General features: G+C 35.0%; 1 long non-coding RNA gene across 2 annotated transcripts in view; it reads right to left on the bottom strand.

The window, feature by feature from the left end:
* Positions 1 to 15063, bottom strand: part of LOC116420636 — a 102020-nt gene extending 86957 nt beyond the window's left edge. The window contains exon 1 of one of the 2 annotated variants that reach the window (XR_004231013.1): positions 14757 to 15063. This is a non-coding gene — a long non-coding RNA (uncharacterized LOC116420636). The remainder of the gene's footprint in view (positions 1 to 14756) is intronic. The other variant, XR_004231012.1, reaches the window with a different exon arrangement.
* Positions 15064 to 18011: the final 2948 nt, after the last annotated feature.

The raw sequence follows: 18011 nt of genomic DNA, 5'->3' as shown, positions 1-18011 counted from the left end.
ATAAAGTGGCCAAATTATTTATAGCTTTTGAAACGGAGACTCCATTACTGGGATTTCCCCCTAAGGAAGTCATTGATTAAAAATAAAGTCCTATATACTCCAAAATAAAGTAGATGTCCATGAATGTGTTGTAAGAAACGAAATGTAATAAATCCAGAGAAATATGGAAAGATATATATGAACTGATGTGGAGTGAAGCAAGCAGAGCCAAGAAAACAATATTCACAGTAGCTACAATAATGTAAATGAAGAAGGAGGGGGGAGGGGGGGGGAAACTATACACCAAAATGTAGAGGGCTGAAACTATTGGGTTGATGCACTGAGGTCGGGACTGCCGAGCACTTGAGGCTAACTACCAATTGGACCATACTCTATGGGCATATGCTTGGAAAATGGTCCTTCCCACTATCAGGAGGGACTAGGGAGTGGAGTAAGACCAGCCAGGGACACACTCTTGGCCATAGAGGAGGGAGAAGGCGGTGGCCGAGATTTTGCTTCTATCCTGTTCAATCCTGCGTCTGGGGACCAAGAATAAAGATTGAGGACTTTTGCTTATCCTAACTCCGGCTAATTCTGAGGTGTTCTGGGTGCTAGTGTGGTCGTTACAATAAATGATTAAAAGGTATGAGTAGGCAGTTTTCAGGCAAAGAAATTAAAGCTATTTATAGTCATGCAAAAATGCTCTAAATCACTATTGATTAAAAAATGCAAATTAAACTAATTCTGAGGTACTCTGAGGGAAAAAAATGATAAATTTTGGAGATGGGAAAATTGAGAGACTGATGCATTATTGGTAGTTGTGAACTGATCCAACCATTCTGGAGAATAATTTGTAACTATGCCCAAATAGCTATCAAATATGCATACCATTTGATCCAGCAACACCAGCAAAAATTAAATAGATCAGTATCCCAAAGATCATAAAAAAGGGAAAAGGACCCACATGTGCAGAAATATTTGTCACTCTTTTTGTAGTGTCAAAGAATGGGAAATTGAAGGAATGACCATCAAATGGGGAACAAGTTGTGGTATATAAATGTAATGGAATACTAGTGTTGATGAAGAGTAAGCTGGAAAGATTTATATGAACTGATGTTGAGTGTAGTGAACAGAACCAGGAGAACATTGTGCACAATAACAGCTACACTGTGTGATAATCAGCTATGATAAATTTAGCTCTTCTCAGTAACACAATGATCCAAGACAATTCCAAGGGATTCACAAAGGAAAATGCTGACCACATATAAAGAAAACTATGGCATCTGAAGCCCTTTATTCTCACTTGTGTTGTTACTCTTTCTTTCTTATGCTTTTTCTCTTTTGTTCTGATTCTTCTTTTACAACATGAGTAATATGGAAACATGTTTTACATGACTATACATCTATAATCCATATGCTTATTGTTTTGGGAAGGGAAAGGACGGATGGAGAAAACTTTGTGACTCAAAATCTTACAAAGATGAATGTAGAAAATTTTATTTACACATGATTAGAAAAATATTACTAGAGGGGGCAGCTAGGTGGCACAGTGGATGGAGCACCATTTCTGAAGTCAGGTGAACCTGAGTTCAAATCTGATTCAGACATTTAACGCTTCCTAGCTGTGTGACCCTGGGCAAGTCATTTAACTCCAACTGCCTGAGCAAGAAAAAGAAAAATACTATTAGGTAAAAATTAAATTGAATTAAAAAAAGAAGACCAGTCCAAATCAGAGCTCTAATATTTACTAACTCTATAACTTTGGGTAAATTGCTAAAATTCTCTGTCTCACTTTCCTCTTCACTAAAATGGAGATGATAATACTTGCACTGTCCATTTTATGGAGTTGTTTTGAGGAGTCTTCTAAGGTTGCTGCATCTAAGTGGCACAGCAGATAGAGCATTCTCTTTGGATCAAGAAGAGCTTAGTTCAAATATGACTTCAGACATAAAATAGCCCCAAACATTTACCTTCTGTTGGCCTCTATTCCCTCATTTGTAAAATGAATACAGCATTGTAGAGGACCAGTATTGAATAAGCCCATGAACAGCAAGAGTCTGGTCCAGATATTACTTGAGACCTGCTCTCTGTTAGAGCAAGCCATTCAAACTATTGGCTCATCATCTTCCTAAAAATGACTTATAAAGACATATTTAGAATAATCTTGATGGAGAATGCATGTGAGAGGAACAAAGCTTCACCACTATGCTATTTGCAAGTCTGTTTTAACAAATACCTTGCCATTGATAATTTCTCCTATTTACAATCTGTTTTGACAAATACCTTGCCATTGATAATTTCTGCTATTGACAAGCCTGTTACAATAGATATCTTATCATTGCTAGTGAAGGTGAATTGAAATGTCAAAGTTTGGTATATGTATGAACCCTGGTGTGGGGAGCCCGCACTAATCTACAGCCACATAAGGCCACATTCCTAACCTTGAATAGGAATCTCCTAAGCACATCATACCAAAGACTTCCTGAATAGGAATCTCCTAATCACATCCAAGCACTGCCCTAACTTTAAATAGGCAGATATCTAGGCATCCCCTAATCACATCATAGAGCTTCCTACCACCAGAAACACCTGAGCAGCTCATCCTTGGGCAGGATACCAACCCTTTGTCTAGGACCCCTACCCTGTACTGTGTTTGTATAACCCTGCCTTCTTTCCTACTGCTATATATATATCTGTACTATTGCACCCATTAAAATGAGGCTTGATCAGGTGGATTTGTCTTGCCTCCATTTTGTGTGTCCCCTCTCTCTTGCCCTTATCTCTTTTCTTCCAGGGTCCACACACTCTGCCTCGCAGGCCGAGGCACCCTGGAAGGTATATAGTGTCACCTGGAGGTAGCTGTTGTTAATGTAACACTAGTCTAAAGAGTTTATTAACACTGGTGCTCAGATTAATAAACAAAGATTACAAAAGATATCTTCCACCTGGCCTTGGATATTCTCATTCACCCTCTTGGTATTCACTGGAGCTGGAATCCAACATAGCACATAACTCCTAGAGGTTTTTATGAGGACTAGATGTAATAATATTTAGAAAACACTTTATAAACTACAAAACAGTACATACTTTCTATTATTTAATCATTGGAAAAGTACTCTGTAAACCTTAAAATACTAGAAAAATTCAAGCTATTATTACTAGACATCTGAGTTGGAAAGGACCTTGGAGGTTATCTCTTACAATATCTTTCTAAAGTACAAACTCTCTCAGAAATATTCCTAATAAATTGTCATCCAACTTCTGCTTGAATATTTTCTACGATGGGCAACTCATTAATGAGGCATCTCATTTTATTTGTGGACAACTTTAATTTAATTCAGATCTTTCACATAGAACTGTGGTTTGGTGCAGAGGAGACTCTCTCTGCCAGAGCAGATCAACAGCTTTCCTACCACTGGAGTCTTGAGTCATATGAAGCCCTGATGCCTTTAGTGACTTATTTCAGAGTCACATGGCCAGTATGTGTTAGAATCAGGAGTTAAACCCACGTCTACTTGATTTTGAGACTGCCCCTCTACCCCTTTGTCATACCACCTATCATCATTTTGATTTGCACAATCTTGTTCGACAAGTTGAATGAGTTTGACAGTTGAATTCCTTACTTGCTCACCCTTGGAGAATAGAGCTCAAATTTAAAAGAAAGGGGAAAAGCTCCTCCACCACCCACCTGAGCAAAAAGTTGCAGAAAAAAAAAATATGATCACAGAAAATTTTTAGGGTGACAGGTAAGACCAAGAACCAAATTCACAAGAGGACAACAATGTCGAACATCTATGGGCAAAACCCTAAGCCCAGAAAGAACGCATGGAAGAGCTCAGAAAGGAGTTTTAAAATCATATAAGAGAAGTAGGAAAACTATTCAGAGGAGAAATGAGAGTGATGCAAGAGAATTGTGGGAAAACAGTCAATAGCTTGGAAAACTGTTTTAAAAGAATTGGTTAAATAAGTAAAATTGTCCAAATGGAAAAGAAAGTATAACAGCTATTTGAAGAAAATAAGATCTTAAAAGTTAGAATTAGACATGTAGAGGTAAATAACTATTGGACATCAAGAATCAATCAAACAGATATAACTGAATGATGCAATGGATAGAGCACCAGCCTTGGGTTAGAGTCAGAACTGAGTTCAAATGTGGTCTCAGACACTTATCACTTACTAGCTGTGTAACTCTGAGCTTAAGCTCAATTTCCTTACAGAAAAAAAAAGGATCAATCAAAATTCAAAAGAAAATATAGAAGAAAATATAAAATACTTTATGGGAAAAACTAGACCTGGAAATTAGATCCAGGAAAGATAATATCAGAATCATTGGACTACTTAAAAGCCATAATCAAAAGGGGGAGCTTGGGCAGTATCTTTTGAGAAATTATCAAAGAAAAATGTCCTAATATCCTGAATCCAGAAAGCAAAGTAGTCATTAAAATAATCCATTAATCACCTCAGGAAAGAGATTCTAATAGAAAAAATGCCAACAAACTTCGTAGCCAAATTTTAGAACTATCAGGTTAAGGAAAAAATATTACATGTGACCTCTTCATCCTTGGAAATAGAGATTAAGTGCATAAAATACAGTATTCTCTTTGCAAACATTTATCAAGGAGCAAAAGACAGCTAAAGATAATGGAAAGCTGACCTTTGTGTAAGGAAGACAAGCATTCCTCTGACACTCACTGATTAGATAACCATACCCAATTCTTAGTGCCCCAGGCAATTATATATGTTTACAAGTTGCTGAGTAGTTATTTATCTAAGTTGGTAGAGGGATTTTCTCAAAAGGAGTTATTTAGAGCAATGAAAACACAATTCTGGACCAAAAACAAATGAAAAACTGAGTCTAATAATAAGAAATGACCAAATGTTTCATGAAATGATATTTCTTGATTCCTTCTTTTTGCTCTTCTGAGAACCTTTAAACCAGTTTTTCATTTAGCTGAAACTTCTTGTTTCTGGTTCAATTTATAATAAAAAGATCCAAATTTAAATTTGGATTCAAATGACTTGGACCTTCTCATAGTAGGTCTGTCTGTTTGGTTTTCCCTGGACAAGGTTCTTAAGTTTAAAATACCACTCAGTTCATATTTATAGACAACTTAAAAACAGTGTGGTTCTGCTTTTCATCCAGAGCTCCTGAGATCATGTTCAAAGCCTTTCTCACATTTTGGAGTCTTCTAGAGTTTATTTTTACTTTGTGGGTATAACCTTCAGCAAACCAGAGTCACCTCCATAACACAGTTGAGTAGGAATTTAGTGGAGGAGAACTTTACCTGAAAGAAAGAATATGTCGTGATTTTGGATTTTGAATAGAAATAAAAGGCACAAAGGAGAGGTGAATGGCAACAGGGAAATGGGTAAACATTCATTACTGCAATGTTATAGTAGTCTAGCAAATTATTTATGGAAGTAATGAATATTTAAAGAGAAAAGTTAAAAAGAAAAAGTATTGTATTACTGAGAAGAGCTAAGTCTTTTATAAGTCTATTATAGTTGCTGTTACTGTGTACTATTCTCCTGGTTCTGTTCATTTCATTTAGCATCAGTTCATGTAGGTCTTTCCAGATTTTTTGAAATATGCCTTATTCATCATTTCTTATAGAACAATAGTATTACATTACATTAGTATATCACTATATCTCAATAGATGGGCATCCCCTCAATTTTCAATTCTCCGCCACCATGAAAAAAGCTGCTAAAAATATTTTTGTACGTGTACAATTTCCTTTAATATGATCTCTTGGGATAGAGACATAACAGGGGTATTGCTGGATTAAAAGGTATGGACAATTTTAGAGCCCTTTGGGCATAATTCCAAATTGTTCTCTGGACTGGTTAGATCTTAAAACTGCCTGTTCATATTCTTTGACATAAATCTGATAAGCAAATTATTCCTGATTTGATTATGGCCTAATCATGCACTCATTTTATCTGGACATAGGTTGTGAGATGTTGGTCTATGTCTAGTTTCTGCCATATTATTTTCCATAGTTTCCCAGTAGTTTTTGTCAAATAATGAGTTCTTATCCCAGAAGCAAGAATCATTGAATTACTGTAGTAATTTATCACTTTCTCTTGTGTAAATAGTAGCTTTCTTTACATAGTTGAAGGGCTGCTACAAGGTAGAGGATTAGATTTGCTCTATTTGCCATTGAGAGTGATACTAGAAACAATGGGTAGAAATTTAAAATACACATTTTAAGGTGGATATAAAAGGAAAATCCATAGCAAAACAAAACCTTATCTAAAAGTACAATAGACTGCCTCCCTCAAGATATAATGTCCCCTCTGGTTATCTCCCCATTCCTTCAACTCACACTCACAAGAAAAGTCCCTGGGTTGAACAGCTCTAGATTCAAAGGTAATAAGAGACAGATTCAAAAGTTAAACTGAGATCCTTGGATTTTGGCTCCACCATACAGCCTTCTGTTACTTTTATGGTTTTCCTTTTCCTTTCACTGTCCTCTTCTTGGTTATATATTTGTTGGTCTATAATCCTAAAATTATAGCTCAAAACCCCACCCATATGTCTACATTCAATAAAGTCAGCCAGAAGACACAGGTAGCAATGGCATAACTGAAATATAAGAGTAAGGACAGCAACAACAAAACATTGTCTGGTATAGGTTTTCTCAAAAATACATCGATGCAGAGTAAGGAAGAAATGTAACTAAACAACGCCTAGTGTTACAACAATACCTTTCCCAATGTTTTCTTCTGACGTTGTTTTCTAGAGTGGTCAGTCACAGAATAAGGAATTTCTGCTCAGCAAATAATAGGTCTATGGGACCCAGCACCAACTCTATCTATAGCTCCAATCCCTCCTGGGATTAATCCCAAATGTCTAAAATGCCCCACTCATATATCCCATCATCTGTCCCTGGAAAAAAAAAACCAAAAACTCTTACTTAGAGCAGCAACTAGGCTACCTGGACCTTCCCTCACCTGAGGGAACTGAAGAGAGTGCAAAAATTTAATACATATACTCCTTCAGCAAAGTAGAAAGAAGTAGGAGAGTGGGAGGTCAGAAGCTAGTCTTGGGTTAGGGAAGAAGTTCAGGTTCTGGCCATCAAAGATGATAATATTTCTGTTCCCCCCAGTTTCCTCAAGAAATCCTTAACTCATCCTACTTCCCTTTTCTTCCATCCTTTCCAGGTTCTCTTTCTCACCTTTCCTCTAGAAGCAAGCAATGACATTTGCTGTCAGTGAAAGTGAGTTATAGTCCCAATGCTACATGTGGGAACAAGCCTTCTTTCTGGAGTAAAAAGGACCTGGAATCCCAAATCCTATGTGTTGGACTGGATGGCTGCTATAGTCCCAATTCTGTGATTCAAATCAATAAGTGACTTTAGTAATGAATGTTTCCTCCCACTTAAATGAATTTATCACAATCCTTGTCTAATTTTCACATCATGAATTGCAAAGCTAACCTGAGGGTTAGCTGCAAGACAATTGTGGTTAGGTGACTTGCCAGGATCACATAGTAAATAAGGATGAAGTGTCTAAGGTTAGATTTGAATTTAAATCCTCCAGTCTCAAGGGCTGGTGCTCTAGCCACTGTACCATCTAGGGGCTCCTGTTATCTAAATTTCTTGGATTGGTTCTCTATACATTTTCCAATTTATCATAACAATTTAAACTCTTTTTCTTGAATATACTGTTCATAGTGGCATTGCATTTTATATCTTGCTTTATGCTTTTGTATTTTTTTTTATGATTTTAAAAACATTATTCTGTTCTGAGAAGAAACTCATTAGTTTCATCAGAAATCAATGAGGTTCCCACATCCCCTCAAGCCCTACCAACAAACCATAAGATAGTGGGGGCAGCTAAATGGTATAGTGGATAGTGCACTAGACTTGGAGTCAGGAGGACCTGAATTCAAATCTACCCTCAGACATTTACTAGTTGTGTGACCTTGGGCAAGTCACTAAACCTCGTGTTACCTCAGTTTCCTCATTTGTCAAATGAGCTGGAGAAGGAAATGGCAAATCACAACTATATTTTCTTTCCTTTCTCAAAGAAACCTATTTGCCTAAGCAATAGCAAAACAGAAACCTGAGAAAGTATACCTAGGAGAATATATACCAGACTATATAGAGTAAAAAAGCTTTTCCATTAGGGGTAACTTAGCATCCTTTCTAGCTCTAAAGCAACTTGCCATGGACCCTTTCTCAAGAAAAATGCATAGAATTACAAAAGAAACTAAGGATTAGTGAGAACAGAAATAATTTTTTCCCAGCTAAGTTCATAAGCCTTTTGAAATCTATCCACAGAATCCCATCTGTGGATCTCAGATTAAGGATTCCTATATTAAATTCCATGATTTTATGAAACAGGCACTATAAGTGGCACCCAACTAAAACCTTGAAATTCTTTCCCATCTTTCTGCTCCCATTCTCCCCCTTGTGGTTTGTTCTTCAGAAAGTTCAGTACAGTGCTTTTTCATCTCTGCTCCTAGAAAAACCTATTTTTAGGAAAGGATTTCACATCAGCATTTACAAATTAGTGTGAATTTGAGTTGACTGCTACCCCTCTGTGTTTATCTATATTTTAAGTTTTATTTTTAAGGAATTTCTTTTTTTTTTTTTATTTAATAGCCTTTTATTTACAGGATATATTATTTTTAAGGAATTTCAAAGAGTGTTCAGAAAACAGAAGGCTCATAGATCTATCTGAAATCACAATTTGTAGGTTGTCATGTATGTGACTGATAGCAGAGCTAGGAACAGAACATGTGGGGAGGAAAAAAAAAGCTTGTAGGTTTTCCATTAAGTCCATCTATGCTAGTGACTATTGTCCAGAGCCTCATCTCAGATTTACCTGAAGGTTGCTTGGACTAATTCCCCAACCCAGTGAGGATGAGCTATTCAAATTATGTCATGGTAAGATATCAGAAGCTTGAACTTGCTGAACTAACAGCCTTGCAAGAAAACTGAAAAAAGTGCGTACATGGCAGGGGGCAACAAATAAATATGTGTCTCACTTGAAACTAACAGGACCAGATAATACAATAAGATATAAAAGAAAGATTCTACATTGATAGGCCCTTTTTTGCACAAATGAGCTTAAATCAACTCCATTAGCCCTCTAAGGAGCCAGGAACACACATGGGTAATTTCAGTTATAAAGGGAAAGCTTTCTCTTAGGCATACATCCAATTCCCCTGAATCATCTTTAATAGGTGTTTTTTTTTGTTTGTTTGTTTTTTTTTTAAATCAGAGCAATAGTCATTACACAGGGGACAGATAATTTGGGAAGGAGAACAAATGAAAATAAAGATGCCAAATAAAAGATTGAGTCAAAAGTAAGTGAGCCAAATGAAAAAAAAACAAAACAAAACAAAAAACAGGTGGGCTGGTACTTTTATTATTTTTATCCTATTTGAAACCTCTGATTAAGCTTAGCTGGGTAGGCTTGTTTCAAGGCAGCAATGTGTAAGAACCACAATGGTTCTTACACAGCTTGCCTAGGCCCAGGGTATTGTTCAGCTAAGATACTTTTTGGTTCTGATAAGTACTCTTCCCTCTCCCCACCCCCTGCCCATTTCCATTATGTTTAGCAACTTCAGCAATTACAGTGAGTCAGGGTCAAGGGAAGAATGGAAAGAAGAAAAAAAGAACGGCTGGTTTGGGATGCTTAATGAAGCTAATTATCCAGGTTCCCACAGGCAGGAGCAAAAGGGCCAGGAGACCAGAGTGAACCAGAAGAGAAAGAGCTTCTACATAGGGAGCCTGGGGATGGAGATTGTTTGGTTTCCCACAGTTTGCTGCTTTCAGAGAAAGTGCCACTCTTCTTCCGAAGCAGGATGGGAAGCAACAGAGGGATTTGGAGTACATTCTCTCTCCCCTCTTCTTTTCCCGCCCCCACCTTTTTGTACTTGCCATAATCCCAGAGGGCAGAAAAAGTAAATTGGTTCTGTACTTTACAATGGCCATAAGAAAGGGATAAAGTCACACAAACATTAGAAAATGGGGCAAAGGAAAGAAATTTGAAACCATACTTGATTTCAGATATTTGAGTGTTTGTTATAAGAAAGATGTACAAATACACAGGGAATAATGGAAAGTAGAGGTGAAAGCTAATGGGGACAATGACCAAAGACTGGAGTAATCACATTGACTTTTAGGCCTTGCTTTATTTTATTTTACTTTTTTTAGTGGCTGAGCTAATGGAGCAGAGCCATTTCTTGAAGCTCCAGTTATCCTGACCATCATGGGGCTTAACATTTGGCAACTTTCATCTCATAGAAAAGGATTACAGGTGTGTCACAAAAGATCGTTTTTCTTGTTGTCTAGAGCTTTGATTTCATGAGCATCAGAAACTCTCTACTTTTGAAACCCCCTCCACAGGTGCAGATGAGTAACTCTCTGACAATTGTACTATTATTAAATTGTCTAGCATCACTTAGAGGTAGTCTCTTGTCAATAGGAACCTCATAAACTCAGGGCTCCCTAAATAAAAATTGAATTTATATCCACTACACCTCTTTGTAAAATGTCATCATCATCATTATCAATTAATCAACAAGTGTTTTTTAAGCCCCTAGTATGGGGATACAAAGCAAAGAATAAAACAATCTCTAGTCTCAATTTCAATGGGGAAAAAAGAAGGGAAAAGTAGGAAGTAAGTAATAATGCCTACTATGTGCCAGGCTTTGTGTAAGTGCTTCACAAATATCTCATTTTATTCTTAAAGCAAGCCTAGGAGGTGTCATGATTACCTCTTTTTTTATATCCCTATTATTTATCTCTCTATATGATAAAACTGAGGTAGACAGGTTAAGTGACTAGTACAGGTCTTCCTGTGATAAATTTGATCTTATTTTAACTCAGGTCTTCCTTAATGCTCTGAGATTCACTGAACTGCCCGGTGGCTAATTGTCCCAGGTGACAAGTTGATATACAAAATAAATAAATATAAATATATAATAAAATAGGCCTCAAATCCATAAGTGAATTAGGAGGATGTGAAAAGGGGACTCCTGAACTTGGAAAATCCTGGAAGGAGAAAATGTTCAATTCTGTCTCAGTAAGAGACTTTGCTCCATGTCTTTTTTCCTTAAATGAATTTAAGTTCCAACTGCTTGAGGGGGGAATTATGTGGGAAACTTCCCATCTTTGATTCCCAAACCCCTCTAGTGAATGTAATTGCTCTTTGACTCACAAATTCTGGTCCCTTTGAATTCCAATGGAAGATCCGGACCTGTCCCAGCCCCACCCATATCTGAGCCAACTTTGGGGCTACACCCAAAAGCCCCTCAAGCTAAGTCTCCTATTATAAAAGGGCCACGCTGGGAACCCCCTCTTGGCAGAGATTCCAAACATGCTAGCCATGTGAGGACCTTCTGTCCCCTGGACCCTCTGTCCAGTGCCCTCCTTATCTCTACCTATCTCTACCTTCACCTATCACCTACTTCTAAACTCAAAAATAAACCTTTTTTTACCAATGTAGCTCTTGAGCCAATAAATTCCTTTATTGGGAACTCCCTCCACTACTATACCTCATTTACTGTCGTATCCTTGCGCCGAATCCAAGGGGGTTACAGAGGAGCTCTGTTTGACTCCCTGTACCCCAAACCTGCCACTAGACCTTAACTAAACCCTAATTTCATTTAGGTACCGCAAATCTAGACCTCAACAGATGGTCTATCCTAAAGATGTAAATAACTGCCCCCCTCAACCTCTTGGAATGAGTAGATAAGAACAATTTATTGTGCTTAAAACTTGTTCAGACATCAAAAATGCCAAGGTCATGCACTGCACCCTGGGCCATCTTGATTTTTGTCTTGTAACTGGCAACTTTCTGAAAGAGAATGAAGTTGATGACTTTATGCAATTCTGCTTCACTTAAATCCAATTCATAAACAAGTCAAAAACATCAAAATCTGTTATAGCAGACACTTAGACTTTTCCATAACAAATGGGCAAAGTTAGTGGTATGTTTTCAATATACTGAATCCTGAAGCATCGTTTTTACATACTATAGAAATGATTATTTAAATTTATTTTGGAGAAAGAAGGTCGATATATGTTGGGGTGTGAGAATTGAGGATTGAGAGATCCCCTAACAACAATGGGATCCCTTTTGGCCAGTGGCAGATTTTGCAAAAGAATTCACAAACCCCACTGAATACAGGCTCTACATTTGTGGTAAGAATGAGTTTATTTACGCTTAAAAAAAACAAAAACAAAAACAAACAAAAAAAAAAAACCAGCCTTCTTCATGGGCAAACTCCTGATTAGGAATTAGAGATGGATTGCAGAACATTCAGTTTTACTGGGTTTCTCTTGCCCCCAGCTGGGGAACAGTTTGGTTGGGATTTCCAAATGAATGAGATTACTTCTCTGGGAGCTTCCCTTAAGAATGGGTGTGGCCAATTAGTCAATAAATATTTATGGAAGTGCCTACTATGTACCAGGCTATGTAATAGATATTGGGGATATAAAGAAAGGTAAAATAAAGCTTCTGTTCTCAGACTAATTGACTAAAAATATCTAAGAAAAGATACTAAAATTAAATATACTAAATATACTAAAATATATATATATACTAAATATATATAAATATACTAAAAATATATAAATATAAAAATGTATATTAAATATATATAAATATACTAAAATGTATAAATATACAATATAAAATATATATAAAATATAAAAATATATACTAAATATATATAAATATACTAAAACATATAAATATAAAATATATAAATATAAAAATATACACTAAATATATATACTAAAATCTATAAATATAAAATTCATAATATAAAATCTATAAATATAAAAATATATACTAAATATATATAAATGTACTAAAAATATATAAATATAAAATACATAATATAAAATATATATAAATATTAAAATATATACTAAATATATATATAAATATACTAAAAATATACAAATATAAAAATATATACTAAATATATATAAATATACTAAATATAAAAATATATACTAAATATATATAAATATACTAAAATATATAAATATAAAATACATAATATAAAATCTATAAATATAAAAATATATACTAAATATATATAAATGTACTAAAATATATAAACATGAAATACATAATATATAAATATATAAAATATATACTAAATATATATAAATATACTAAAAATATATAAATATAAAAATATATACTAAATATATATAAATATACTAAAAATATATAAATATAAAATACATAATATGAAATATATAAATATAAAAATATATATATAAATATACTAAAAATATATAAATATAAAAATACATATAAATATACTAAAATATATAAATATAAAATGCATAATATAAAATATATAAATATACTAAAAATATATAAATATGAAATACATAATATAAAAATATATAAAATATCAAAATATATACTAAATATATAGAAATATACTTAAAACATACAAATATAAAAATATATACTAATATATATATAAATATACTAAAATATACAAATATAAAAATATATACTAAATATATGTAAATATACTTAAATATATAAATATACAATACATAATATAAAATATATAAATATAAAAATATATACTAAATATATATAAATGTACTAAAATATATATAAATATAAAATACATAATATAAAATATATAAATATTAAAACATATACTAAATATATATAAATATGCTAAAAATATACAAATATAAAAATATATACTAAATATATATAAATATACTAAAAATATATAAATATAAAATACATAATATAAAATATATAAATATATACTAAATATATATAAATGTACTAAAAATATATAAATATAAAATACACATTATAAAATATATATAAATATAAAATATATACTAAATATATATACTAAAATATGCAAATATAAAAATATATACTAAATATATATAAATATACTAAAATATATAAATATAAAATGCATAATATAAAATATATATAAATATAAAATATATAAAAATATACAAATATGAAATACATAATATAAAAATATATAAAATATAAAATATTAAAATATATACTAAATATATATAAATATACTAAAAGCATATAAATATAAAAATATATACTAAATATATATAAATATACTAAAAACATAAATATAAAATATATATATAAATATAAAAATATATACTAAATATATATAAATATACTAAAAACATAAATATAAAATATATAAATATAAAAATATATACTAAATATATATAAATATACTAAAAAAAAATGGGTGTGGCCCCTCCCAGAGGCAGGCAGGGTTTGAGACCCAGGGGCACCCTTCCCCCACAGATTCCTTTCTGATGCTCCCCCCCAGATTAAAGGGGACGCAGTTTATATCAGGGCCTCCCAAAGGTTAAAGGGGACACAGTTTATATCAGCTACACTGGGATGTATATGTAATATGACAGCTCTTTCCTCATCACTCGAGATCTCTATGAATTTCCTATTGTGGAGTTGGCCCTTGAACCAAATCTTCGAACAACAATTTTTTGTTATCTTTTGGTAAGTTTGGATTCTTCATCATTTGTGAAATTCATTTTTAAAAGCGGACTCTCAGTTTTTATTTATGCTTTGGATAAAAAAAAAAGAAAATATACTTAAATCAAACGGTGCCCCAAGAACCACAGATTCAGAGCTTAGAAAACATCTAGTTCCATCTTCTCATTTTTATAGATGAGGAAATGGAGACACGGGGAAGTTAACGCCTCTGCTCAAGGTCACAGGGATAAATCGCACAGCGAGTATTCAAGCCCACGTTCTCTGACCTGCAGCGCTCTGCCTGTAATCCATGCATTTGTCATTCATTTCAGATCCTCTTTGATGAATAACGCCCCACATTGCGCATCCTGGCATTCGCAGCCTTGCCCAGTTCTTCCTGCTGCCCAAACCTGTGAAGTTTTCTCAAAAAGACTATGAGATAAAGTAGGTCAGACCTTAGGCCTAAGTCACATGACCCCTGTTCCCAGAAGCCTGCGGGGCCAGAAGGTTGAGCTTTAGGCCCAGGTTGCAGGAAGTCACATAATCTCAAGGCCTAGGACAAGAAAGGTCAGACCTAGGTCAGCTTCAGGAAATTACAGGAAGTGACGTCAACCACAGGAAGCAGACAGCCTTGGTGATATTGGTCAGTAATGATTACTTCCTTTTTAGTGCATCCAATGAAAAGACTTGGGTCTTTGCTATTTAACCAGCTTTACTGTTTCCTGTTTGCCAGGTAGAGCCCGAGTTGGGAGCTGAGATGCCTCCCAGGTGTGCCGGGGCCTCTCCCTGCAGGGACTAAGTCAGTGCTTTCTCTTTGTACCCGAAGATTCCCTGGGTAGTTAATTTGGGGGAGGGGGTCTAAAATCAGTCCCACACAAAACCTACCGCCATTGTCTGTGGCTTCCGTCCGCCGGGGAATGCGCTTCCAGAATCCCTGCGTCACAGCTCCGTGTGACCCTGCTTGCCCTCAACAACTGGAGAAGGAAATGGCAAAGCACTCGAGAAAACGCCTTCTGGGGTCGCAAAGAGTGCGCTACAACGCAACAAAAGCTTCAGTCCTTCAGCAGTGTTCCTTCTTTCTCTATCGGTCCCTTCTGCAGGACCAGAGACGTCGAAAAAGCGCACCAGTCTCTCTCCAATTGCCATTCTCCCTCGGGCATCAAGTCATATTATGCCGGTTACTCGGGGATGCTTCCTGAAATCTCTGTGAAAGCCACAAACTGCTTAGGGGAAAGAGAAATATTTCTTATTCCGCCTACAGTTAAAATTTGTTTTTCTTAGATAGTAAATGATTAACCAATAAAGCTCGTCTCTGAGTATACTTTTCTGGGTCTCTAAACTGGAGTGATTCAGATCTATCATTCAGGATTAAGATCAAAGATCTCAGATTCACTGGAAAAGGATCCACCCTGGGAAGTAATCGGGCATCTAGTCAAGGTTTTATAAGGTGACTTGCACTGGAGGCAGTTTTAGATTGAAGAGACTGGAGGCACTGTTCAGTTGGCTGAATTAGAGATTTTGCCTCACCTTCGTTGTGAACATGGAATTATATAATGTGAGAACTGAAATGTGTATCAGCAATCTGTTATTTCAACCACATCATTTTGCATGGAAAAAAAAAAAACTGAGTCAGTGAGAGAGTATACGGATATACCCCCAAATTTCATAGCTTGTTAACAGTTTAATTGGGACTAGAAGCCAAATCTTCTTAAAGAAGCTGAGATATTCTGACTCCCAAGAGTGGGTGCTGGTTATTTAACACTACTTTCTGTGATGCTACATTACATCATATTTTATCTCAGTTCTTTTTTCTTTTCTTCCTTCCTTTCCTTCCTTTCCTTCCTTCTATTCTTCCTTTCCTTCCTTCCTTCCTTCCTTCCTTCCTTTTCTTCCTTCCTTCCTTTTCTTCCTTCCTTCCTTTTCTTCCTTCCTTCCTTTTCTTCCTTCCTTCCTTTCTTCCTTCCTTTTCTTCCTTCCTTCCTTCCTTCCTTCCTTCCTTCCTTCCTTCCTTCCTTCCTTCCTTCCTTCCTTCCTTCTTTTTTTTTTTGGCCGAGACAATTGGGGTTAAGTGACTTGCCCAGGGTCACACAGCTAGGAAGTATTAAATGTCTGAGACCACATTTGAATTCATGTCCTCCTGACTTCAGCGCTGGGCTCTATCCACTGCGCCACCTAGCTGTAATCAACCTTAATCACTGAACGAGTAGTGCCTTAATCAAAGTGAGCCTAGGAAAGACCTTAATTTTAAAAAGTCAAGGTCATTCACTGCCTTCTGGGCTGTCTCTGGTCATTTTGACTTTCATCTTGCCACTAATCTTTGGATGACTTTGGAGGAAAGAGTGAGAATAACTTTGTACAGCTCTGCATCACTTGAATTCAATTCATGAGCAAGTCAAGACATCATTCTCCTAACATCACTGGTCTTCAAAAATAAAAGATAAAGGGAATATCTAGGTCTGAAGGGAGGAAAAGTCTTAAATATAATCTTGTAAATAGTCTATTGTTTTTGTAAATATGAAACTGAATTTATGAGAAAAGGGAATCTTTTGTGTAGAAGGGGCTGATTATCCAAAATTCCTGAGTGTAACAGAAAGCTGAGGACTTCCCAAGAATAGTCGTTTGATAATTCTGAAGAGAACCCCAAAACCTAAGCTTCTCACTTGATAATTCCAGAGCCATTTCAAGAGTCTGTTAATCATTAAGGCTCTGGGAAGGAGAACAAAAGACCTGCTCCTCTAGTAGAAATATCTGATCTTCTGGACCTTTATTTAACTTCTTAGAAGAAGTTAACTAATTGACATTCTAAAGGATTTGTAAACTGGGTAATCTCTATTTGTTGAGGAAGCCCGAGGTAAATCAAGTTTCCTTGGTTATCCTAGTTTAATAGATTACTTACCTCTAAACAAATCTCTTTGTGAGGGGATTATATGGTTTTTTATAAAATCATTAACTAAGATAGATGGAGATTTAGTTTATCTGGGGAAATAAAATAGGGTAAACAGTTATAAGCTGTTGCAAAACTGACCATCATAAAATTCAGGTCAGAATTTAACAAGTTCATGTTACTTCCAAGCATTATTCTTTTGATCACGACTATATAGCTCATTTCAATCTCTGTGGAAATTAACGTCTCTAGACTGGTTTGGAGTTCAGTCTGGAGAAGTTCGCTTCTTGCAAGATTCAAAGAATAAATTTTTCTATTCTTCATTGAAGATATCTCTGAGTATTTGTAAATTGGATTTGTTATACCCCATATTTCCCAACAAAAGAAATATTTGAAGGCATGAATTGAAATGATAATTATGTGCTATTCAATAAATATCCATTTTAAACCTTATTTTTACTTACAAGCACCTTTCCTGAGAAGTTTCTTGCTCATGTCTTTTATATAAGGTTTTGGGATATGCATGCCTACATTTCCATGGTATTCTTCTATTGTTTATTTATGCCTTGAGTAGCCACTCTCTCCCTACCTCAAATACTTTTATGCTTCCAGAGCTGATTTTACCCATAACCCTTCATTTAAGAGATTTTTCCTGTGA

This window comes from Sarcophilus harrisii, chromosome 1 (assembly GCF_902635505.1).
Source record: "Sarcophilus harrisii chromosome 1, mSarHar1.11, whole genome shotgun sequence".
Taxonomy (NCBI): domain Eukaryota; kingdom Metazoa; phylum Chordata; class Mammalia; order Dasyuromorphia; family Dasyuridae; genus Sarcophilus; species Sarcophilus harrisii.
Note: the sequence above shows the minus strand (reverse complement) of the source record. Positions and strands in the feature narration are given on the sequence as shown.